At 37.2% G+C, this 25,349-nt stretch overlaps 1 protein-coding gene and 1 pseudogene across 1 annotated transcript in view; one reads left to right on the top strand and one right to left on the bottom strand.

Moving 5' to 3' along the window:
• Positions 1 to 25,349, top strand: part of PPP1R1C (protein phosphatase 1 regulatory inhibitor subunit 1C) — a 131,911-nt gene that overhangs the window by 26,573 nt on the left and 79,989 nt on the right. The window lies entirely within an intron of this gene.
• Positions 14,596 to 16,752, bottom strand: LOC118985633 (heat shock cognate 71 kDa protein-like; annotated as a pseudogene).

Here is a 25,349-nt window from a genome sequence, read left to right as displayed (position 1 = left end):
ACTGCAGGAGGTGGCAAAGTCATGGATTATGAAAAACAAGCATGTGGGGCATTAGGAAAAACGAATTAATTTGTTGCCTAAATGGGTATGAGATGAGGAAGTTAAGAGAGTAAAGCAGGACTCCAAGAATGAGTAATGGGATTGGGAAACAACCCAAAGGAAGGAAATAATGTTTTGGCAAAAATTAAGTTGCTTATAAATGCAAAAGTAATGGTTATGTTGCTAACTAATAACATGTTAAAGAAATTCATATTGATTTATATTGTGTATACAACATATATTACTGATGTGTAATTTTATATATTAGAGTTAAAGCATATTTGTACCATGACAACATGCTTATACACAAAAACTCAACTTCAAAAGTAAAACCAAATGATAGCTCTATTTAAAAATGATATTTCTTTAAAAGAGTAGAGGTTCATATTATCATAGATGCAAGTTAAAGTATAGCAGGTCTTGTTAACATAGATATATGAGGTCTGTCAGGAAGGTTTCCAGTGATATAATATTAAAAATAGAGACATTTATTGAAGAAAATACAAGGTATAAGAAACATTGTCCAATGGGCAATGACACCCCAGTTCATTTCAAAGTAGGCACCTTGGGACCCACACAGTTTTCTCAATCACCATCAGCTGCCTGTTGTATTTTCCTGAGTCTCATTGACAGTATGAAATCTCTTCCCTTATTTTTAAATTTGTTTTTGTTCAGTTACAGTTGTCCCGCCTTTCCCCTTTCAAAAGTGATTTTAGTTTTGGGAAAAGCCAGAAGTTGCAAGGTGCAAATCTGGGCTGTAGGGGAGCTGAGTCACCTGGGTAATTGATGTTTTGCAAAAAAAAAAATCTCTGCCTGAGACATATGAGCAGGCGCATTGTCATGATGAAGCTGTCAATCACCAATTGCCCATAGGTGGGGCCTTCTGAATCATTGGAATAATTTCTGTCGAGAAATGTTTAAGCTTAATGCAAAATTTGATGCAGATTTGTCGCTCTACTCATTCAGTCATTTTGAATGCAATGGCCACACAGTACACATGCTCACCCAATGGCATCTGCCACCCCCACTGACTAAAACAGTGAAGTCATCATTGTTCACTCATGCAGATTTCAGTCCACTCTCCTTGGCTGAATGAATGTTGCACATTAACAATGGCTTGACTTTTGCTGGACAGACCTTGTAGATACAATCTTATTTATAAGAATCCCTAAAGGTCCCTGGTGTGGTAATCATTACCTGTTTATGTCGGCCTTACACCCAGATGCAAAATATTCCCTTATCAAATATTTTCTTGGATCCCTTGGATGAAGTGTCACATTTGTACCACTTCCTATTTTTACTTCTCTGTCAGGCACAGCTCCTACTACTTTGAGGTCTTTCATCCACCAGGCACATCATTTTTCAGTGTGTAGCCACCCTCAGCCCCAGGCCTCTGGGTAATTCAGTGGCACCCTGCTTTGTCTGGTCAAGAATGTATCTCTCTTCTTGGTATTAGCCCATTAGTGGGGACCCTAAATACTTAGGAGCAAGTTTATTACAGAGTATGATGGTTTTATTTACAGCTCCTTTTCCCATCTTTTGGATGAGAAATTGAGTTCAGAGACATTAAGTAATGTGGCTGATACCATATGACAAATCAGTGGCAGAGCTGGGGTGCAAACTTACATCTATCTGACTGCAAACTCTACTCTTAAACTATGACTGTCACGCAGTCTCATAAGATAGCATTGAAATAAACTCCAGGGATCAGAGCCCTTGTCTTATCAGAGAAGTAAGATAAAAACAGACATCTCTGAACCAAAGCCACACTTAGTAACTAATGTGGTGAATTTTTCAATAAAGAAGGCAGCAGCATATAAATATATCTCTATTCAAGCAGCTCAAGAATATCAGATATATTAAATAACAGAGATGCTTAAAACATTAATTCCCTGGGAATAGGAACATGTTGAAATTGGTTTAAACAAGTTAGATGTTTGACATTTAATACTGAAGATTCATTAGAAACATAATTAGTTCTCAGAGCATGGAATTACGGACAACTGAAGGAGAGAGTTAAAGAACTACAGTTTCCTATATGTATGTATGTATGTATAGATGTATGTATGTATGTATTTATAAAAGAGTGTATTTATTTATTTTTAGAGAGAGGGGAAAGGAGGGAGAAAGAGTGAGAGAAACACCGATGCATGGTTGTCTCGTATATACCCCCAACTGGGGACTTGGCCTACAATCCAGTCTTGTGCCCTAACTGAGGATTGAACCAACGACACTTTGGTTCACAGGCCGGCACTCAATCCACTGAGCCACACCAGCGAGGGCCTTATATGTATTTAAGTGAAAAAAAAGCATTTTGATTTTTGATTTGATAAATTGTTTTAATGTACTTATAAATATTCATACTGTGAGTAGTTAGGAAAATCTGAGGTAAACAGCTTATGTTTTAATTTCCATATTATCATTACATAGAATTAGAGGAAAGGAAAGTGATGTCTTACGTAATAAAAAATTATTATACATTATATGAATCCTGGATTTGGGGGATAAAGAATGTGAAAGAATATGCAACCCGCACTTTCTCTTTTTCTGAGAACATACAGGGTTCTTCTTGCCTATGAGGGATCTACGGGCAAAGGCAAATATCTGAAGAAAGCTGAAGTGGGATCGGTAGTCCCTCGAGGCCCCTCCAGTCCCGAACACTGTTTTGCGTGTGCTCCCCTAATAGCCTCGTCAGAAACCACAGCACTTCTCAAAATGTAGTTTCTCCTTCCATTCTTGGATTCCTTTCTCCTCTCTCCCTCAGAGATTTTGGTTCTGCTCCTCTCTGATATCTTCATCCTTTTCTTTTCTTCTGCCGTGTAATACAAACAGGAGCCATATCTTCAGGGGAAAACGAAGCAAGCCCCTGTCCTGCCCTTGCCAATCCCTTCTATAAAACCACTTGATTTCTCCCTGGCTATTTGTGACTCAGCTTTTCTAAGGTTAGCCTGTCCTTGCTTTTAGATTCTCATTAGTCACTCAACCCGCTTCAATTTGGCTTTCACTGAACCTCCTCTCTCAAAGGTCACTTTATGGAAACAATCTGGTCTTTTTTCTATGCTTATCTTTTTTGATCTGTCAGCTGCTTTTGGAACTGCTAACAATTCCCTTCTTGAAATTCTCTCCACCTTTGTTTTTTGGGACTCCGTGCCCTCTTATTTCCTCAGCCAAGGTGACTTCTCTTTCTCAGTATTATTGCCTAGTGGCTCCTTGTCCCCCCACCTTCAATAAGTGACGGCTTTCCAAGGGGCAGCTGTTGTCCTTACTCAGAATTAGTGTCACCAAGTGCATGTCTGTCAGTCGCCTCTTTCTAGTTACTTTGCATCCCTTCAGCATTTACTGATCTAAATAACATTATCTTGATACTGTAATAGAAATAACTAAATATGTTTTTGCATTTAGTAAAATTAAAACAATTCCCCAAGATATTTTAATTCTTGTTTTGCAGATTCATACACTGAAGTTCAGAGAGGAGAGTCCAAGGTCTGGAATCAAACTTAAACTTCTATACCACATCTTACTTAACCAAGCGGCTTTTCTTTAATTTACCTTTCTGTGCAAGGCACTTCTATATTCATAATATCATTTGTTGCTCTTAACTTTGCCTTTAGATAGACAAGTCACGTGTTCTTATAATTTATGTTTTGAAGGCAAGAACACTGGTTCTAAACAACTTTCCTTTTTAGCAGACACCAGGGTTGTTTCTCAAACCCAAGTGTTCTGATTCCAAACCCGTTTTTCTTTCTACTGTTCTGGGTTGTGGATGTGTTGCTTTGTACTCCTCCACTAGTTGTTTCATGAGACTCTACTCTGTGCACTTCAACAACAGAGTCACAGGGTGAGGTTGCTCTATATACGGCAAGAGCCGACCAGTGCTTGTGTACAGTGTTTCCACTTTAAAATAATCTTGGTTATTGAGAAAGCTAAATTTTCTAAACACATTTGAACTTAGAGTTTTATAAATGAAAATTTATAATTCAAATTGCTTTTATTACTTCTAATTTTTTAAAGATTTTATTTATTTGTTTTTAGAGAGAAGGAAGGGAGGGAGAAAGGGAGGGATAAAGAGAGGGAGAGAAACATCAATGTGTGGTTGCTTCTTGCATGTCCCCCACTGGGGACCTGTCCTGCAACCCAGGCATGTGCCCTGACTGGGAATCGAACCAGTGACCCCTTAGTTCACAGCCCACACTCAATCCACTGAGCTACACCAGCCAGGGCTATTACTTCTAATTTTTTTCCTGGAATATTTCTGGCTGAAAGATATGCCAAACTCGCATGGTACCACAAAACTCAAAGATTCTCACAAAATATTTTAAAAATAAATTTAAAAACACAACTTCCTAATTTACATTAAGGGCATAATAGAACTATATATGAATTTTGACAGTTTTCTGACAGTGACTGTAAAGAATTTGTCCTGATAAAATCAGTACAATCTTATCGCTTTCCAATTAGTGAAAATCAAGTGTCCTAAGGGAAGAGCATAGTAAAAACTAGCTAGAGACCTGGAAGGACAAACAAGAAAGTTTTTAAAGATGCAGAAGGGTGTTCTTCCAATAATCTAAAAACGTATTTAATTTATAATAGAGTCAGCAAAGTACACAGTTTTGATGCAGACCCATATGGGTTGAGGCATGGAGACACACTTTGTATTGCAATATAAAGTTTTGCATTATGACAACCAAAGTCTCCACCATGGGGTAGGTGGACTAGAATGTAAATGAAACTTCCGTAACTCAAACAGGGTCTGAATGAGCATCTCTCAGGCACATGGTAGAAAGGGCCCTCCACTGTTCACAGAGAAGCGGGGGAGTAGACCCTTTAGAAGTTTCTTCCAACCGTCAGAATCTCTCATCATGGCCCAAGTCATCCAACCTTGTCTAGTGAGTGACTGTTTGTTATTTTCCTATGATTTTAGAATCTCTAATGTAGGAAAGCAGCTGTTAGTCATCTCTCTTTGCCTTTTCTAAACTTCTTCCAGAAAAAACAATTTGGCAGAAGGGAGCTAATGAAGTAAAAAGAAAGTCTGATGAAGCTCTAGAAAGTATAAAGAAGATATTTACCCTTTCCCAGAAAAAAACAGAAAGTGGTCATTGTGAACAATTCTGCCAATACTTTTGTTTGGATATGAGAGCTACTCACCTGGCATGTTGTCAGTGATCAATAACGATCTGTGAGTTAATCAGAAATAGCTAAGCAGAGGAGAGACCACAGTTGAAAACCATAGGTTAATATCAGCTACAATCAGGACAGGATGACAAGACAGACTACAATGGGTTGTCAGTGAATAGCTCGTAAATAGATATTTCTTTCCACTGTGATCTAAATTGCATGTTTAATAAGATATTGAGTAAACAGCAAAGCCAATACCCATGGGTGCTCTCTCTCTATTCCTGACCTACTAAATCCTTAGGTTATGCAAAAGTGGACATAAAAAAACACCCATTCCTCAGTTGTAATTTGGCAAGAAGGTAAATAAGTCAAATGTAAAGTGGAAATTGTATCAAGAAGAATGATCCACAGTTTATCATATGAAAAAAAATAGGATGGTGATTTTGTAAACATAACACAGAGAAGAAACAAATATCACAATGCAGCTTGCTAAATACAGCTGAAGAAGCCAGAATGGAAGGACATATTATGTAAGGGTCAGAACAAATTACTTATCAGCACCTAATGATACAAAAATACTCAATAACATAAATATTGTAGTCCCATAACTAAAACTTGAAATGATGAGAGGGAGTAAAACAAATAAGATACTGTAGACTAAAGTAACAGCTCTACAGGATTGACAAATTCCAAACAGAAATAAAACATAATAGGCAAGCTGAGAGTGGAATTACTTATATAAAAGATTATTTGGGTTAATACAGAGGGGAAAAGATATTGAAACAACTAGGAAAAAGGTAGAGAGGGCAAAGACAATCCAGTTGAGGACAACCAGTCTCTCCCTTCCTCCATCAAAGGAAAACAAACAAAAGCTCCTGAAGTTATAGTAGCAAATTTTTCATCATAATAATGATAGAAATGAATGAAGATTGATAGAGCATCTGATAAGCCAATAAAAACTTGTGTGGTGTGACTAAGAAAAAATAATATTCATGTTAAATTATTTAAATTTAATAATAGCCCTGGCTGTCGTGGCTCAGTGGATTGAGTGTGGGCCTACGAAGCAAGGGGTTGCTGGTTCGATTCCTAGTCAGGGCACATGCCTGGGTTGCAGGCCAGGTCCCCAGTGAGGGCCATGTGAAAGGCAACCACACATTGATGTTTCTCTTCCTCTCATTCTGTCTCCCTTTCCCTCTATCTAAAAATAAATAATGAAAAGAAAAAAAATATTTTTCAAAAATTTAATAATAAATTATTTTTAAATATGTAGGCATAGAAGCAAACTGCTCTCTTCCACAACACTAAATTACAGAAGATGGTAGGGGCCATATCTACCTAGTTCTGAAGGAAAGTGTAACCCAATGCACTTGCACTAGCCAAATTACCTTTGTATCTCAGAGTAGGGATATTCTCAAACATGTAAGCATTCAGAAAAGAGTTTCTATGAGGCAGTCTGAAAAAATAATTATTAATAACATTTAGCTATCCCAAATGGAAATTCAAACAAAAAATATTCAGGATGAAGAAACTGTTTTACTTTGTGAGTATCTTAATATAGTCTTACAATTAAGGTTAAACAGTTTTGTTTTAGAAGAGAATGTGAATATTATAAATCCTGAAATATAGGAATTAGAACCAAAAAATTCAGAACTTAGGAAAGAAAAATGTTTGATGAAAGATAAAAGTACCAGTATCTTCATTTTTTATCTTCATAGTATAGTCAATTAATAACTAGAAATATTAGTTAAAATAATCTTCTTATGACTTTTTCCATAGTGTTAATCTTTAAAAAGCTGTTACATCATTGATGAACAAAAATTTATTTGAACCTTACCAACTTCTAAAATTTTATGTCAGTGTCTTTTCCTCCCATAAGTTTGAAAAATACCAGAGTATTTTTAAAACTAGACAATTGTCAAACATGTACAGATGACTTCCAAATGTGTGTCTAGAACCAAAAATATGGCCTGATCTTTAGATGTTTATGTTTAGAAATTGTCTGGACATTTTATTTTGGATGTCTCAGGGGCACAACAAATTTAGTATGTCAAAAAGTGAAAATATCACTTCGTTTACTTCCCCAAATCCACCCCTTCTCATGCATTCTTTAACATCCAACCAAATCCCAATTGCTGCCAATGTTACCATGTGATGTGTCTCAAGCGCAGCCCACATCCTCAGTGCTTACTTAACTCAGGCCTTTTCCACCTCCTTTCCTTTGCCGCAACCATTGTGCAAACTTACAGTGTCTCCTCTTTTCCAACAGAGTGATAGTCTTAAACTATATATCTGACCAGATCCATGCCTACTTGAACATTTTATTTTTTTTTTAATTTTTTAAAGATTTTATTTATTTATTTATCTTCAGAGGGGAAGGAGAGAGGAAGAGAAATATCGATGTATGGCTGCCTTTCGTGTGTCCCCTGCTGGGAGTTGGCCTGCAGGGAACCGGCCTGCAACCCAGGCATGTGCCCTGGCTGGGAATCGAACCGCGATCCTCTGGTTCGCAGGCCCGTGCTCAATCCACTGAGCTACACCAGCCAGGGCCCTACTTGAACCCTTTAAAAAAATCCTCCCTCAAAATGCAGAAAAAGTTCCAAGTTTCTTAGCATGACATTCAAGGCTCCCTATGACAAGAGCTCTGCAGATCATTTCCTTCTTATCCATTTCCAAACCATCCTGAACTGCTCCTCATCCCAGGACACAGTTCACTGTTCTAAAAATGTATCCCTTTATTCATACTGTTCTCTCTTCCTGAAAGGTTTTTCTAATCCTTTTCCAGGGGCTTACTCCTCCTTTGTCAAGATTCAGATTTGGGTTCAGGAAGCTTCCCCCCACCCACCTCCCACTCCAAGTTAGAGCGAAACCATGGTCCTCGGCACATCCCAGGATTGCAATGAAAAGTTTGTTGTATTAAAATGCACTCTCATGGTCCCTTATGCACGTTAACATGCTAATTATTGCTGTATACTGTGAGGTGTTCTGTCTTCTTGAGAAAAAGGAGTGCATGGACTTTCATTTTGTACCTAGCCCAGGGCTTGGCCCTAGTGTTGCTCAATAAACACTTGGAGAGAGGATGGGAGATGACTATATACTCATGTACATGTTTGTTACGTGGCTCAGCAGTCTGATTGAGAATGTGGGCTTTTCATCATTATATCATGTTGCTTCTTCCCACACGTAGCATGGGGCAGAATACCTGATTCACAAAGTTTATGGAAGGAAAGAAGAGAGGGAGGGAGGGAAGGAGGAGGGAAGGAAGGGAGACATAGTTGTTCTGATACCAAGATAGGTTTTAAAATTAAATGCCTAAGTGAAATATTTTTTATAATATTTCATCAGCTTTTAATAATTGCTTCACTTATTCTTATTTTTTGAAGAATAAGACTCTAGCCATATAAGTGCCTTAACTATAAAAATAATTGCCATGAAAACTTAAGTACATATATATTTTCCGCATAGAGTTTACTTCTTGGCATTCTTGCTTTCAACTCTGAATATCTTAGGGAGACAAAAGAAGCTTAATTTGTTTCTGATAAATCCCATGGTTTACTGTAGAGACCTATGCTGTCTGTATTCACTCATTCACTGTCCTTTTAAACACGTCTCTTTGTGCTTCATCACATACAATGAGCATGACTAAGTGGTGAAAGGGCAACATTTTTCAAAACAAGTCTTTCAAGAAAAAAAAAAGAGTTGGATGGCTAGAGCTACAAATTCAGTGCAAAATTGGGTTAAGATTTATTTGGCAGCACAAAAGCTACCAAATAAGAAAGGCTCTTCTCTCCCTCTCTCTCTCTCTCTCTCTCTCTCTCTCTCACACACACACACACACACACACACACACACACACACAGTCTCTGTAACTCTAGGTTTGCTCAGACCTGGGTTTCAAGTCCTGATTTCACCATTCATTGTTTGCTGGTCTATTTTTACTGCCTGTAAATTGAGGACAATGAAAACTACTCAATAGTTGTTTGAAAGATTAAATAGGATAACATATTCTAAAAAGTTTAACATAGTCCTGATTCCAAAAAAGTATTCATTAAATAAAAGTTACTGAATATTTATTAATAGTATTTACTGCTCATTTCCATATGCATATTAAAAATTCACAAACATTTTAAATGTGAAATTACTACACAGTGATACAAATACTTAATTCTGCTACTCAGTATAAATATAATTTTTAGTATTTGGACAGTTACAATAATCAACTAGGACATATTTATCTAGAAGATGATACTTAAGATATTTCTATGCATTCCACTGTGAACAGTTTATAATTCTAAATTTGTTGAGAATAAAGACAATGTAATAATTATAAGTTACACTGCCTGTCAAAGTATTTGTCATAGACCCACAATCTGTATTATTGAAACACTGCTTTAAAAGACTATCACTGTGTGTGTGTACACATAAATGTGTGTGTATAGATGTGTGTTAAGTGACACATTCATAAGTACTTACATTTATAAGTTACCTTTTCAAGGTAAGCTCACTAGAGGCCTGGATTTCTATCCTGTCATTTTGTTATGTTAGCATGTTTTTAAATTAAGAATAAAGTCTTATATGTTTTGTTTCAAAAACAACAAAAAGATGAAGCAAGGAGCATATAGCAACACCAATTTCAAAGAGTTTTGTGGATGTGTAAGAGTTATGTCAGAGAGGCTGAATACTAGAACAAGTTGAGGATCAAAAATAAAACACCTTGAAATGTACACATGAAATAGTTTTCACTCACTTTAGGAGTGAGAAATAAAGAGTATGTCTGATGCTGTATTCTTAACTTAAAAGCAAAGGGAAACAAAACCAGAATTCTTCAACTTCTATATTTCTTTCATCTCTTTCCTCCAAGTGAAAATGTACTGTGAGCATTATTTAAAAAGATGAAAATATATTTACTACAGTAATAAGAGAGCTTTTTGTTACTTTAAGTGCAAGTTCCCTGGCTCAGAAAAAAAGTATATCACAAGATAATAAAATAATAGCAATGATGGTCAAAGAGCTGTTGATATCAACATTCAAAGATGCAAGTAAAATTAGTGAGTTGCCAGAGACGTGCAGGGCTGTCCGACCTTTTGGTGTCTCTGGGCCCCACTGGAAGAAGGGTTGTCTTGCTCCACACATTAAGTACACAAATACTAACAAAAACCGATGAGCAAAAAAAGAGGTTTTAAATAAATTTACAATTTTGTGTTGGGCCGCATTCGTAGCCATTGTGGGCCACGTGCGGCCTGTGGGTGGCAGGTTGGACACCCCTGCTAGGAAATTCTGATGTGTATAGCCTAGAAAACATTGGAATTTAGAAGCTGTGAACTGTTAGTTAGAACTTAACTTGAAGCAAAATCTATTACAGACTTTTGAGTAATGTAAAATGTTAATTCTTAGAACATAAATAGAATTCCATAATTAGAATGAAGAATTCCATAATTCTTGGAAGTAGGTTCATGAATACAAATCATGTCCCCACAACTTCACTTCTACTCTTTTATTAGATTACTAATCCTTGTTTGATCAAGGGAAAAGCTGAAACCACATGTGTATGAATAAGATATTTGGTAAATAACTCCTCATATATATATATATGAGATGGAAAACACTTGGATTATAACACATTGTGAGAATTCATATTTTTTTACCTAACCTAAATAGCAGTCAGCATATGTGGGCCTGGAGTGAACTGTCTTGGTGATTTGCCTTTTGTTGAGCCATTTTGTTTGATATTTTTAAGTATTAACTCTAAATGAAGTTTTGCTAATACTCCAAAGCTGGAAATATACATGTAGGCTTTGGATGGCAGAATCAAAGTCAAAGACATCCTGCCAAGGTATTTAGATGGGTTGAAAGCCTTCAAGATTAAATATATTAAAGGAGAATGTAAGATCCTGTATTTAACTATCTGAAGTCAAATACACAAAGAAATAGTTCATGTGAATCAAATTCATGGATTTGAAGGGACAATAGGCTGTGTGAACCTATCATGTATGGAGCTAATACAGTCTTTGGAAGCATTAAGGGAACCATGATATACCCCATTTGGAATGTGGTGTTCAATTCTAAAAAGAGTTTCAAGAGGATCATCAGCTGACAAGAGTAGTGAGAATGTGAGCTGCAGCTTCAGAATAAAAGGATTTAGCTCAGAAAATAAAATAATTTTCTAATGGTTAGATTTTATGTGGATTGTATTTGAAAATTTCTTAATCCATTACCTTTCACTGCAACTGTTTGAAGTAATATTGAGAGACAGTATGTTAGAACACACTGGAAGAATTCTTGCTTTGAGTAGAAATTTTTCAAGCTTTATTGAGATATAACTGACATATAACATTGTATAAGTTTAAAGTGTACAACCTGATTATTTGTTACATGTACGTATAGCAAAAGGCTTACTACAGTAAGGCAATCTATTGCCTCACATAACTACATTGTGGGTGTTGAAAGAAGACTTAATATCTGCTCTCATAGCAACTTTTGAGTATATAACACTGTCATTAACTACAGTTGCTGTGCTCTGTGTTAGATCCCAGAACTCATTCATCTTATAACTGGAAATGTGTACCCTTTGATGATCTTCCCATTTCCCCTACTCCCGACCCCTGAAAACTACCATTCTGCTCTCTGTTTCTATATCTTCCACTTTTTTTAGATTCCACATATAAGAGAGATGATATTGTATTTATTTTTCTCTGTCTGACTTCTTTTACTTAAGTATGATGCTCTGAAGGTCCAACCAGAAATTTTTCCAACAGTCAGCATTGGGACTTGATTGGCTATGGGATTCGAGTGACAAAGGAAAAGGAAGTCAAAGATTTGATCATTTTGTTTATCATCAACCAAGGACATTTTCATTATTGCTTTTTGTTTCAGAGAGAGAAGGGGAGAGGAGAGAGAGAGAGAGCGAGAGAGAGAGAGAGAGAAACATCAACTGGTTTCCTCCTGTGTGCACCCCAACCAGGGATTGAACCCATAACCTTTCAGTGAATGGGATGATGCTCCAACCAACTGAGCCATACTGGCCAGGGCAAAGATTTGATCTTTTTTTCCTATTTGTGGCTCTCTTTCTCTTCCACTTACCTGTCGGCATATACCATACTTAACACAGCATTTTACCTATGTTCAATGGGACTATGTAGTTATATTCACTGAAAAGGAATTGCTGGACTGGAATAAAAATTATACTCATTTTTTCTATGAGTTGGTGAAATTTCAATGAAAAATAGAAATGAATACTTCCTGATCTTTGTTTAAGTCCAGTATGTCCTATTCCATGTCACAGATAAAATGCTAAATATAAAAAACTTAGTTTGGATCCTCTGAAATGCAGAGCCTGGGAAAAGGATTTGGATGAAAGTACTTTTTTCTGAAATGTACTCCAGTAAACAAGAATAGTGAGACAGGGGAGAAAAGGAAGAAGGAAAGAAAGACATTACTAAGGCCATTGCTGTGGAATGGAGGGACAGTTGTGCTGGGATCTCTTGAGAAGCTCATAGATTGGCTTTCTAGAGCTGCCTACCTGTAAAACAAAAAACCAGAGCTGGTATCCACCGTCTTCAGTCACCCAGTTCTTATGCATTGTCCTCCAAGAGCACTACACCAACAGTTGGTTTTCCTAGAGCCAGAGAATGCCCTAGGGAGAAAGAGGGGAGAGGGATGTGACATGCCTCTTTGAGGTGGGATGCAGAAAACAAGAGTATTTATAGCCCTTCATTATAACAACAGCATTATAATGTCTTGCGCCTTGATCGGGAATTTTGTGCTCAGTCCTGCAGACCAGCTTTTAAGAGGGAGCATGGCACAGTGAAAACAAACAGGATAACATAAGTGATAGAAACCATGTCACATGGAAAAGCACTAAGGGGGCTGAAGATACTAACTTTCAGTTTAGATAGGAGAAAAAGATGGGTTCTGTCAACCAGAGGTGAATCTGGGCTTCTCGGGTTCTTGCCTGCGGCCATGACTGAAACGAGGAATGGGCTGGTGGGAGGAGAGGCAGTGTCTCAGCAGCATCTGCTACAGTTGTCGATCTTTAAGGAAACCTTCACAAAGAACGTTTATTTTGAAACTTTGCTTCTAACCTCAAAATGATGTATGCTACTCAAATTAATGAGCCACCAGAAAAATCGAAGAAAGAGTTGATTGGTAAATGTTGATAGCCAAATATTAGAAGGGCAAAAGAACACACAAATTAGCATTTGTTCAATTCAGTGTTCATAGCTGTTATATTTAGATGAGGTCAAAATACATTTGGTCAACCGTTCATATTTAAATGCGTGTGTGTGGAAGTAAATTTGATCCATCTGTTCCTGAATAATTTTCTTAAACCACCAACATTTTATTTTACAAGAACTGATTTCCAAGAAGTCTTATGATATCCTCAATCTCCTGCCAAACCTGCTTAAAAAGTCTGAAATATGGTTATTGCACCAAACCTCCTCAAATATACTGTTGTTTTAAAAAGTAAAATAAGCAAGGAAACAAGCAAAAACTTTTTATTTATCTGCTGAAATTAAGCATAAAACCTAGAGAAGAAAGCTACATGTATCTATTTTTACTATATATACACACCTAGATATGGTACAATACAAATGATCTACATAGCAAGCCATGTGTAAGCAGTTTACACATGTGCCACTTATTTAAATGTGGAGTGGATGATCCAGAACAAATTCATGCCCACTCTGAAGAATGACTTAAGTCATAAGATTACCCCCACTCCCCAACTCTTGGCTACAATTTTGTCTACTTAGAGGCCTTTCTTCCTCAGCCAAGCCCTTAAGTGCCACTATAACTCGAGGTTGCCAGTAGGCTCCCTGCTGGTCTGGTCCACCACTCTCTTCCTGGGCAGTACCAACCTCTCCCACAGTACCACTGACCACTTGGATGCTGATAACTCCAAGACCTGTATCTTCAGCTCTGCTTTCGCTTCTGAGAGTAAAGATTTTCTGAACTCTTCCTATTTGAATTCTCAATAACTACCTCAAACTAGCATTTTCATAAGTATCCATGAGCCAGAAACTGGGTATAATCTTTGAGTCCCTTTGTCACTCCCATTCCATAGTCAGCCAGTCTCCAAGTCCTGTTCATTCTTTCTCTTAACTCTCTAACCTGGTTCAAATTATCATTTTCCATCACTCAAATGACTGCAATACCTTCCAAACTGAACTAGCTATCTTTAGGATGGACTCTTCCAACCAATTCTTCATATGGTGCCAATTTTACATAGTTTTATTTGAGACATCACATTTTCCACTTTATAATGCCATGCTTATAAAGTACATTATTTCCTTTCCCTGTGTACATAGTCCATACTCAAGTATCAAGAATGCTCAGTTTTATTATACAGCAGGTCAGATTTTAAAACCATATGGAATTTGCTACAAACTTGGGTCCTTCAATATTTTTGTGTGGAACGGCGCTAAATCTATGTAAGAGGGTGGCTTAATCAACCTCTTCAATGCTGGGCCCAGAGGAGGCCTCCCGAATGGAGGGGCTCCACCACCAGGGAAGCCCCAGGCATTCCTCCTGGCACTCGTCCTGCACTCTCTGGTACAGCTTAGTGAGGACTGGGTTGCAGACCTTTTCCAGGTCTTTCTGCTGATGTTCGAATGCTTTTTTTCCCTGCAGTCTGACTCTTATCAAGCCAGTTGATTTCATTGTACTTGTCAAGAATTTTCTGTTTATTCTCATCATGGCTTTTGCCTGGAAATTTTTCATCTTCAACAGTTGCTTTCAAGTTGAATGCATGGAATTCAAGTGAGTTCTTGGAAGAAACCTTGTTTTGCTGCTTCTCCTCTTTGGCCTTGTACTTCTAAGTTTTCAGAATCATGTGTTCAATGTTCACCTTGCTCAGGTGACCCTTGTCATTAATGATGGTGATCTTATTCTTATTCTCTTTTCTTTCTTTTTTAAAAAATATTTTATTTATTTATCTTTAGAGGGGAAGGGAAGGAGAGAGGGAGAGAAGCATCAATGTATGGTTGCTTCTCGTGCATCCTCTGCTGGGAACTGGCCTGCAACCCAGGCCTGTGCCCTGACTGGGAATCGAACCGCAATCATCTGATTCACAGGCCCACGTTGTTCTCTTTTCTTATACTCTTGTCCACAGTAGAGACATTAAGGATGCCATTGGCATTGATATCAAAAGTTACTTCAACTTGAGGAACACCACAAAGTGCAAGAGGTAAGCCTGTGAGTCCGAACTTGCCTAGTAGATGGTTATCGTTTGTCGTGGCACCATCACCTTCATAAACCCGAATGAACACACCAGGCCGACTGTAAGAGTAGATAATGAAGGTCTGTGTCTACTCGGTAGAAGTGATAGTATTGCACCTCATGAGGACAGTCATGACTCAACCAGCGGTCTCAACACCAAAGAAAAGAGGAGTGACGTCCAACAGCAGCAAATCTTGAACATTTTCAGATTTGTCTCCAGAGAGGATGGCTGCCTGGACAGCTTCACCATAAACAACAGCCTCATCAGGACTGATGCTTTATTCAGCTCTTTTCCATTGAAGAAGTCCTACGGGAGCTTCTGAATCTTGATATGGGCAGAACTCCCCACTAGGACAATATCATGGATCTGAGACTTGTCACGCTTGGCATCCAGAAGGGCTTTCTCTGTGGGGTCCGGGGTAGCACTGAAATGGTCAGCATTCAATGCTTCAAATTGGGCACAGGTGACAGAGGTATAAAAGCGGCACTCAATGCCTTCGTAGAGTGAATCAATTTCAATGCCGGCCCCCGTGCTGGAAGAGAGTACGATTACCATGTTCACAAGCAGTGTGAAGGCAATGAACAGCTCTCTTTTTCTCACTGATGTCCTTTTTGTGTTTGTGTTTGAACTCTGCAATGAAATGGCTGACTGTTTGCTTGTCAAAGTCTTTTCCACCTAAGGGGGCATCACCAGCTATAGATTTGAAGATGGAATCAAAGATTTCATCTTCAGTTGTAAGAACTGACACATCTAAAGTGCCACCTCCCAAGTGAAAGATCAGCACATTTCTTTCAGCTCCAAACTTTTTGTCTAAGCCGTAAGCAATAGCAGTGGCAGCTGGCTCATTGATGATTCTAAGTACATTAGACCAGCAGTAGTTCCAGCATCTTTGGTATCCAGGTGCTGAAATCATGGAGGTAAGCAGGTACTGTGACGGCAGCATTGGTAACAGTCTTTCTAAGGTAGGCTTCTGCGATTTCCTTCATCTTTGTCAAAGCCATAGATGACACCTCTTCTGGATAGAAACTTTTTGTCTCTCCCTTCTCTTCTACTTGGATCTTGGGCCTGCCAGCATCATTCACCACCATGAAAAGCCAATGCTTCATATCAGATTGGACAGCAGCACCATCAGATTCACATCCAATTAAGTGTTTGACATCAAAACCTGTGTTGGTAAGATTCATTGCAACCTGAGTCTTTGCAGCATCACCTATCGATCGTCCTGTATCAGAAAAAAAAGGTGACATAACTTGGGGTGTCGCTGATTCTACTTTTCCATGCTGGAAGACACCCACACAATAGTTGGTGATGCCAAGATCAATGCCAACTGCAGGTCCATTAGACATGGTTGCTTCAGTGTGTGCATGGCTCACAAAGACCCAGATCAGAAAAGCTCCCCTGTGTTCAATGAGCAGAATATCTTTTCTAGAAGAGAAATCTGATCAGGTTTATTCCAGCTTAGAACCTGACGATGATTTGCCACCACTTTTAAAGCCTAGACTTCTTACTATCATAACAATGCCCTAAATTATCCAGCTCCTTCTTAAGTCTATAATTTCTCTCTGAACTCACCCCTTGCATTCTATGTTCCAAATATTTGTTATTTTTTAATTTCTAAAACATTGTCATGTGCTCTCACACTTCAGGGACAGTACCACCAGCTGTTTCTTCTGATAAATATACCTTTAATTACCATCCCATCAACTTTCCTTTGCCCCTCTACCTTTGTTAGCTATGCAGCTTAGGCCTCCTGTCCCCCAAGCTTCTTTTGGACTCTGCCAAGGCTAAGTTACATGCCCCTGACATGTACTTCTACATCTCTTTGTGCTTCTTCTGTTATGGCCCTGATAAATCACATTGTACTGTGGTTGTATCTTTAATTACCTGTCTCTTTCAATAAAGTTTATCATGCTCCCTAGGAGGGTTGGATCCAAGTTCCCAGAAGAATGGCCAACACATGTTATACAATTGATGCATTATTGTTATGATGTATATTAGATGCATTTCATTTTCCTTTAATTTTTAAATACATTTTATTGATTATGCTATTACAATTGTCCCATTTTTTTCTCTTCTTTGTTGTCCTCCACCCTGTACCCCCCCATACACCAGAATTCTCTCACCTTAGTTTGTGTCTGTGGGTCATACATATATGTTCTTTAGCTTCTCTACTTCCTATACTACTCTTAATCTCCACCTGTCTATTTTGTACCTACCATTTATGCTTCTTATTCCCTGTAAGTTTTTCCCCATTCTTCCCCTTTCTCCTCCCCACTGATAACCCTCCATGTGATCTCCATTTCTGTGATTCTCTTCCTGTTCTATTTGTTTGCTTAGTTTTTCTGTTGTTGTTTTGTTTCATTTTAGGTTCAGTTGTTGATAGCTGTAAGTTCTGTTGTCATTTTACTGTTCATAGTTTTCATCTTCCTCTTTTTCTTAGATTATCCCCTTTAACATTTCATACAATAAGGCCTTGGTAATGATGAACTCCTTTAACTTCATCTTATCTGGGAAGCACTTTATTTACCCCTCCATTCTAAATGATAGAATGGAAGGGTAGATAGAATTGCTGGATAGAGTAATCTTGGATGTAGGTCCTTGCCTTTCATGACTTTGAATACTTCTTGCCAGACCCTTCTTGCCTGCAAGGTTTTCTTTTGAGAAATAGCTGATAGTCTTATGGAAATTTATTATATAGAGAGGAACATTTTAGAACTTTATCTTTATATCCCAGTATCTTTTCTAGAAATAAAAACTATTACATTTTCTCTGACTGACTGATGAAAACTGCAAAGCAGATTTAATAAATTCCTGTCAACTTTGTACCTTTAAGATTCTACTCTAATAACTATTTATAGGCTTAAAAATACAGAAGTTAGCTTTTGTCACTAGATGATCTATAAATATTTACTTCACATTTTAAGTAATATTTCTTTTAAATGATGCTTTATTCATTCAGTTTTCAAGATTAAATGATCAAACATCTGTGTAATCAGGTCTTCTTTTCATCTCTTGGTAGTTTTTCTATCCTGGCGATTGTTACCTTCATGAAATTTCTCAATTTTCTTTTCTCAAATGTAATTTACTTGAGTATTGCACAATGTGCTCTAAAAAGCAATGACTATTTATAGCAGATATATGGAAGAAGTATTAAAAGACAAAGTACTGAAATCAAATACTAGTTCAAAATGTGTAGCACCAATATCTGACATGAAAACAAAAAATATATACATGTGTCTACATCAAGATAAAAATCTCTATATTTGTATAAGATTTAAAAATTATTTGTTTCTTTGATGCTGATACAAGAAAGAAATTGAATAAAAACATACTTGAATGCAGTTTATAAGTAAGCGCCTACTATTGCCCATGTTTTGTATGTAAGACTGTCACCATAGATTAAAATGCACCTAATATCAAGATGGAGGTGTAGGTAGATACACTGTGCCTCCTCATACAACCAAAAGAAGAATGGCAGCAAACTTAAAAACAAAAGACCACCAGAACATTGAACTGCATGGAAGCCTGACAATTGAGGAATTAAAGGAGAAACATTCATCCATACTGGTAGAGGGGGTGGAGATGAGCAGCTAGGACAGAGAATATGCAGCAAGGCAGTGGCTGGCAAAGTCCCACATTTGCGTGCAGATAAACTGGAAGGAACAACTGGGGAACAAGAAAGATTGTGCAACCCAGGGTTCCAGCATGGGAAAATAAAGCCTTAAAACCTCTGACTATAAAAACCTGTGGGGTTGTGGTGGCAGGAGAAATTCTCAGCCACACAAGAAAGTTCACTGGAGAGACCCACAGGGTCGTACAATGTACACAAACCCACCTACTTAGGAATTAGCACCAGAAGGGCTCAATTTGTTTGTGGGAAGAGCGGAAGTGACTGAAAGCCAGCCTGGAGCTAAGCAAACAGCATTGTTCCCTCTCAGACCTCTCCCCTACAAACAGCACCATAATGCAGCAACATGGGTTGCCCCACCCTGGCAATACCTAAGACTCCACCCTTTAATATGTAATAGGTACACGGCAAAAATATATAGTCCAAATGAAAGAATAAATCAAAGCTCCAAAAATAGAACTAAGCAACGAAAAAATAGCTAACCTATCAGGTGCAGAGTTCAAAACACTGGTAATCAGGATGGTCACAGAAATGGTTGAGTATGTTTGCAAAATAGAGGAAAAACTGAAGGCTATGCAAAGTGAAATAAAGAAAAATATACAAGGAATCAACAGTGACAGGAAAGAAACTGGAACTTGAGTCAATGATTTGGACCAGTGGGAAGAAATAAACACTCAATCAGAATGGAGTAAAGAAACAAGAATTCAAAAAAGTGAGGAGAGACTTAGGAACCTCAGGGACAACTTTAAACATTCCAACATCAGAATCATAGGGGTGCCAGAAGAAGAAGAGGAAGAGCAAGAAATTGAAAAAAAATCATTTGAAAAAATAATGAAGGAGTACTTCTCTAACGTGGCAAAGGAAATAGACTTCCAGGAAGTCCAGGAAGCTCAGAGTTCTAAAGAAGTTGAACCCAAGGAAGCCACACTAAGGCACATCATAATTACATTACCCAAGATGAAAGATAAGGAGAGAATCTTGAAAGCGAGAAGAGAAAAGAAGATAGTTACCTGCAAAAGAGTTCCCATTAGACTATCAGCTGATTTCTCAAAAGAAATCTTGAAGGTAAGAAGGAGCTAGAAAGAAGTATTCAAAGTCGTGAAAGGCAAGAGCCTACATCCAAGATTACTCTCACCAGCAAAGCTATCATTTAGAATGGAAGGGTAGATAAAGTGCTTCCCAGATAAGATGAAGTTAAAGGAGTTCATCATCACCAAGCCCTTATTATTTGAAATGTTAAAGAGGCTAATCGAAGAAAAAAAAGATCAAAACTATGAACAGTAAAATGACAACAAACTCACAATTATCAACAACTGAACCTAAAATAAAACAAAACAACAACAGAAAAACTAAGCAAACAAATAGAACAGGAAGAGAATCACAGAAATGGAGATCACATGGAGGGTTATCAGTGGGGATGGGCAGAGGGGAGAGAATCATGGAAAGGTACAGGGAATAAGAAGCCTAATTGATAGGTATACAATAGATGAGTAGATTAAGATTAGTATAGGAAATGGAAAAGCCAAAGAACTTGTATGTACGACCCATGGACATGAACTAAGGTAGGAGAATGCTGGAAGGAATGTGGATGCAGGGTGATAAAGGGGGAGAAAAAGTGGTACAACTGTAATACCATAATCAATATAATATGCTTTTTAAAAAGTCAATGTATTTCCCTAAGACAGTAATAGGAAATATTGGCTATATTCTCTCAAATAGATTAGCATTATACATTTGCTTTGTTAGAGTTTTTGGTGTATACTAGAAAATGTATTTCAGTGGACTGTGAAATATCCATGAATAGAGATGAGAATGTCAAAGATTGTTTCTCAATTATTGTCAGATACATCAATTATTTCTTTCATGTAAAATAATTTTAGTACAACACAAAGACAAGCAGAAATGCAAAATGATTTGAATTGCTATTCTTTGTATTGAAATGTTTTAAAATGTAAAATAGCTAATTTTACATTTTACATCAAAAGCTAATTCTAAGTTAAGTTTATCTTCACTTACCAGTTTTTATGAAAACTGTAGTCCCCCCACTTAACTAATAATTCAAATTAGAAATACATTAATTTATGATACTTAAAGAAACAGTTTGTATGTTTATCTTTATATCCCAGTATCTTTTCTAGAAATGAAAACTATTACATTTTTTTCTGACTGGCTGGTGCAAATTATAAAGTAGATTTAATAAGTCACTGTCAATTTTAGCAGCCAGTGTGAAAAAACAGAAAGCAGTCTATGGAATGAAAGGAATGCTAAATATTCCAAATATTGGTCAGTAGGTAATTCCATTTCTGACTCCAGTGCCTCTCTGACCCACCTTTAAGCGGTTGTTCTCAAAACTCCCTGTCATCACCATTCAAATGCTTAACTCCCAAATAATTTTTCTCATGCTAACCTCAGTCATTTCTCTTACTCTGACTTATAAGGCACCTGGTTATGGGACTTCACTTGGGTGCTCTACTAAGAATACCTTTGTAAATATCCTGTGTAATAGGATAATGAAGTTTTAGAGTTTTTAATTGGTTAAAACCTAAATTATTCTCATCCTAACTATTAAAGAAATTAGGTTTATTAGATCAAAATGACAAAGAACACCTTGTTGCAAAAATAATATGTGTTCTTTAAATAAGTAATTGGTTAGTTGTTCACTTGCCTGAAACATCTGACAATTATTTAAAATAAACCTATAAAATTGGTGTAAAAAGTATGATTTACAACCAGTTCTCTAGATAAGTCTATGAAAAGGAGATGGGAGTTTTAAAATTAGAATTTCTGGAATAAGTGTGGCCATTTAAACTGATGTTATTCCAAAAGAAAACTCATACATTAAATGAACCAATATATTTTCTTGGGGGGGAAATGTGGGAAATTCAAACTTCAAATAGGCAGAAAAAAAACCTTTACCAGGGATTGAAAATTACAACAAAGTAAGATGATGCAACACTTCTTTGGCCCTCATAAAAGCTGGTTTTGTGGTAGGATGGAATGGATTTTACAAGAGAAACTAAGTTTAAAAAATCAAGAATACTAATGAAAAGCAGATTGTTGAGGTTTTAAATAGCCTATTTTTCTGTTCTTCTTTTGCTGTGTTTGGAAGTGGCAGCAGAAATTATGAAATATAAGCATATTATGGTAGTTTGAAAGATATCAAATCTCTATCACAAGACAATTACTGGTTGAGTTCTTTCTTAATAACCAACATAATCTATCTCATTCCTTTCTTGCCATCTCCTTCACTATTTCCACGTACCATACTTTGTACCTGGCCCTTATAAACTCACATGAAAATAAATCATTTATATAGGGTTCTGAGAGATCCAAATCTATTTGTTAATGGGATTATTTCTTTTGGGGGATAAGGGGGAAAGAAGGGGAACATGGTCTTTTATACATGTCCCTTGATATGTATGGGAACATGTATAAAGGACATATGGACACAAAATACAGGGAGGAGATTGGGCCAGGGGGAGAGCAATGGGGAAAAAATTGGCACACCTGTAAATGAGCAACAATAAAAATAGTGGAAAGCTATAAATAATATAATAATAAAAATACAGCTGCATGAATATTGGCACAACAGGGTGAAACTATTCCTACTATTTGCTTCTTTTCCCCATGGCCCCTTTTCAGTGCATATAAACTCATTCCTCTGGTGGTTTCATTTTGGGCCCCAGCTATGACTAAATATAAGAGCTCAAAGAAAAACACAGCTGAAACCACTGCCTGATGGCTTAACTCACAACCCCAAATGATAGGCATCCAAACAAAGCTGAGCAGGCCTTCAGCAAAAAGGCCGACGACCGGAGGCCCTAGCTGGGTAGCTCAGTCCATTAAAGCATTGTCCCAATACTCCAAGGTTATAAGTTCAATTCCTGGTAAGGGCACATACAAGAATCAACCAATGAATGCATAAAAATGAGAAGAATAGCAAATTGATGTTTCTCTCTCTCTCTCAAATCAATAATAATGATGAAAGACAGTCTAGTAACAAGAGCTTGTTTTGGAAAAGTGGAGTATTTGATAGTAAGTCAGAAAGAAGGGCTTTATCATAGCTCTCTTAGGATATTTTTCATAGCCCTACTAAAAAGAAACATTGAGAATTCTAGTCCCCTACTGTAAGAAAAACATGATAGATTTCTCTGGCACTTGAAATGGACTGATTCTTTGCTAGCATGCTGAAGCCACAAAACAATGACAAATTTACATGCAAAAATGAAAAGCTGAGCTGTGCACAGAAATTTCTTTCATCTGTATTTGACTTATTCAGGTCTGAAAGCTTGTGGGTCAGTGATTATTCTTGAATTGGTAAACCTAAAGCCCAAGAATTGTGATCCCAGGGTCTTGAGAAAGAAACATATTCTACCTTCAGATATGTTAGGCATAACAATGAAGAATCTGCTGGAATACGATCATTTGGATTTCACTGCTCTTTTTAGAAATGGTAAATGCCTTCTGAGACTGTCACGGATGGTGCCAATGTTCTCGTGTTTTTAATCTCTAGGGCACCTCAGAAAGAGGACTATAAATTGCTTTTCTCTGTTGCCATTCTTCTACGGAACAGAATAATTTTTTTTCTGCAAAGTAGTGCTATAAAAGATGAAAAAGAAAAGCTGAGTACAAATATACCAAGCCAAAGAACACATATGCATAACTCATAGACTGACCCAATAGTGTGCTGACAGCCAGAGGGAAGCGGGTGGGAGGTGGGTGCAGGTGGGCGAAAGGAGGGGTGGGATATCTGTAAAAGTGTCAACAGTAAAATTAAAAAATTTTAAAGAAGATATACTAAGGACTTAAGGGAGTATCTCCATTTTTGGCAAAGGTAGAAAATCCCATTTATTATAGGAGTGGAATGAAATAACTGGAAGATATGCTAAGCATTCTTAATGGTGCTATGCAAATAAAGTTATAACACACTTTCTTCCCTGAAATATCTTGGGTATTACACTGCCACGACCACACTCAAGGAGACATGAGAGTCATAGGAGATTGTGAAACGTGCAGTGGTCCAGGCACCATGAGAGGGTAACTCCCACCTGTGTCTGTGTTTCTGCTCTGGTCCACTCTCTGGAGTTTCTGTCAGTTCTTGAAAAAACAAGCGTTTTCAGGGTAGTCACCACATGTAGCCTTGGTGGCGAGGTCCAGAGATGTGTGTGTTGGTGAAGAGAAAAGACGAGCAGTGGTATTTTTAAATTAGAAAGTAGACAAGGAGCCTTACAAATTCAGCTGTGATCCAAAGAAGGAAATATATAAAAATCACTTATCTTAAAAGGGGCATAAGTTAATATTTAAACATTAGAACCTACACAAGGAACTTCACTACTTCCCTTTCGAACCAAAGAAAGAATATATATATTTTTTAAAAAACTAGTGTCTTAGAGCAGGCATGATTTGACATTTCATCTTCATTTTGGAAGAATAATTTTACTGCATATAGAATTCTGGGTTGACAGATACTTTCTTTCAGTGCTTTAAATGCGACCTCACGGTCTTCTGGAGTCCATTGTCCTGACCATTTTATTACTGCTTTTTGGAAACATTTTATTTAATTGGCTGCTTTTAAGACACAATATTATCTGATTTTAGCCATTGGAAGTTTTGATATGATATGCCTATTTGTAATTTTATTTTTCCCTTTCTTTTATTTTCTGTTTCTGTTTGTAGTTTGTTGAGCTTCTTGAACATGTATCATTCAATGTTTTATTTTTTATTTTTTAATTCTTGGCCATTATCTGTTCCTCTTCTACTTATGAGACTCCAATTACCTTCATTTTATGCCTTTTGTCTGTGTCTCAAATATCCGTTATGCTCTGTTGCACTTTTCCATTCTTTTTTTTTCTCTGTGTACTTCTGTTTGGATTATTCTACAGAACTGTGTTTTAGTTCACTAACGTTTTTGTATCGTCAGGTAGGTCCAATATGCCTCTAAACCACTCATGGAATTCGTAAATTAGGGTGCTGTCTGTTGAAATGTATGAAGTTGTTTCTTTTCATGGATTATATTTCTATGTTAAAATTGCTTATTTATAAGTTTATTTTGTTAATGCTTCCCCGTCTCTTTATTAAACATATTAATGAGAGTCTTTGACAGCTAACTTTGATAGCTGAATTGTCTGCCTACTTCTATGTCCTCCTTTCTCTTATTCATCCCGTCCTTGTGAAAAACCCTATTATCTTCATTGAATGCTGGATATCTATATTTAAGAAACTTCAAAGGCTCCAAAATGTTAAATAATTTTTTCAAGTGTTTAAAATGTTTACCTTTCTTATCTGCAAGAGGGAGTATGGGACCAATAACTTAACCCCATCATAAACTATGGCAGGGTGAGGTCGGATTTC

The sequence above is a fragment of the Sturnira hondurensis genome, unplaced genomic scaffold (assembly GCF_014824575.4).
Source record: "Sturnira hondurensis isolate 20B ecotype Veracruz unplaced genomic scaffold, ASM1482457v3 Scaffold0004136, whole genome shotgun sequence".
Taxonomy (NCBI): Eukaryota; Metazoa; Chordata; class Mammalia; order Chiroptera; family Phyllostomidae; genus Sturnira; species Sturnira hondurensis.
Note: the sequence above shows the minus strand (reverse complement) of the source record. Positions and strands in the feature narration are given on the sequence as shown.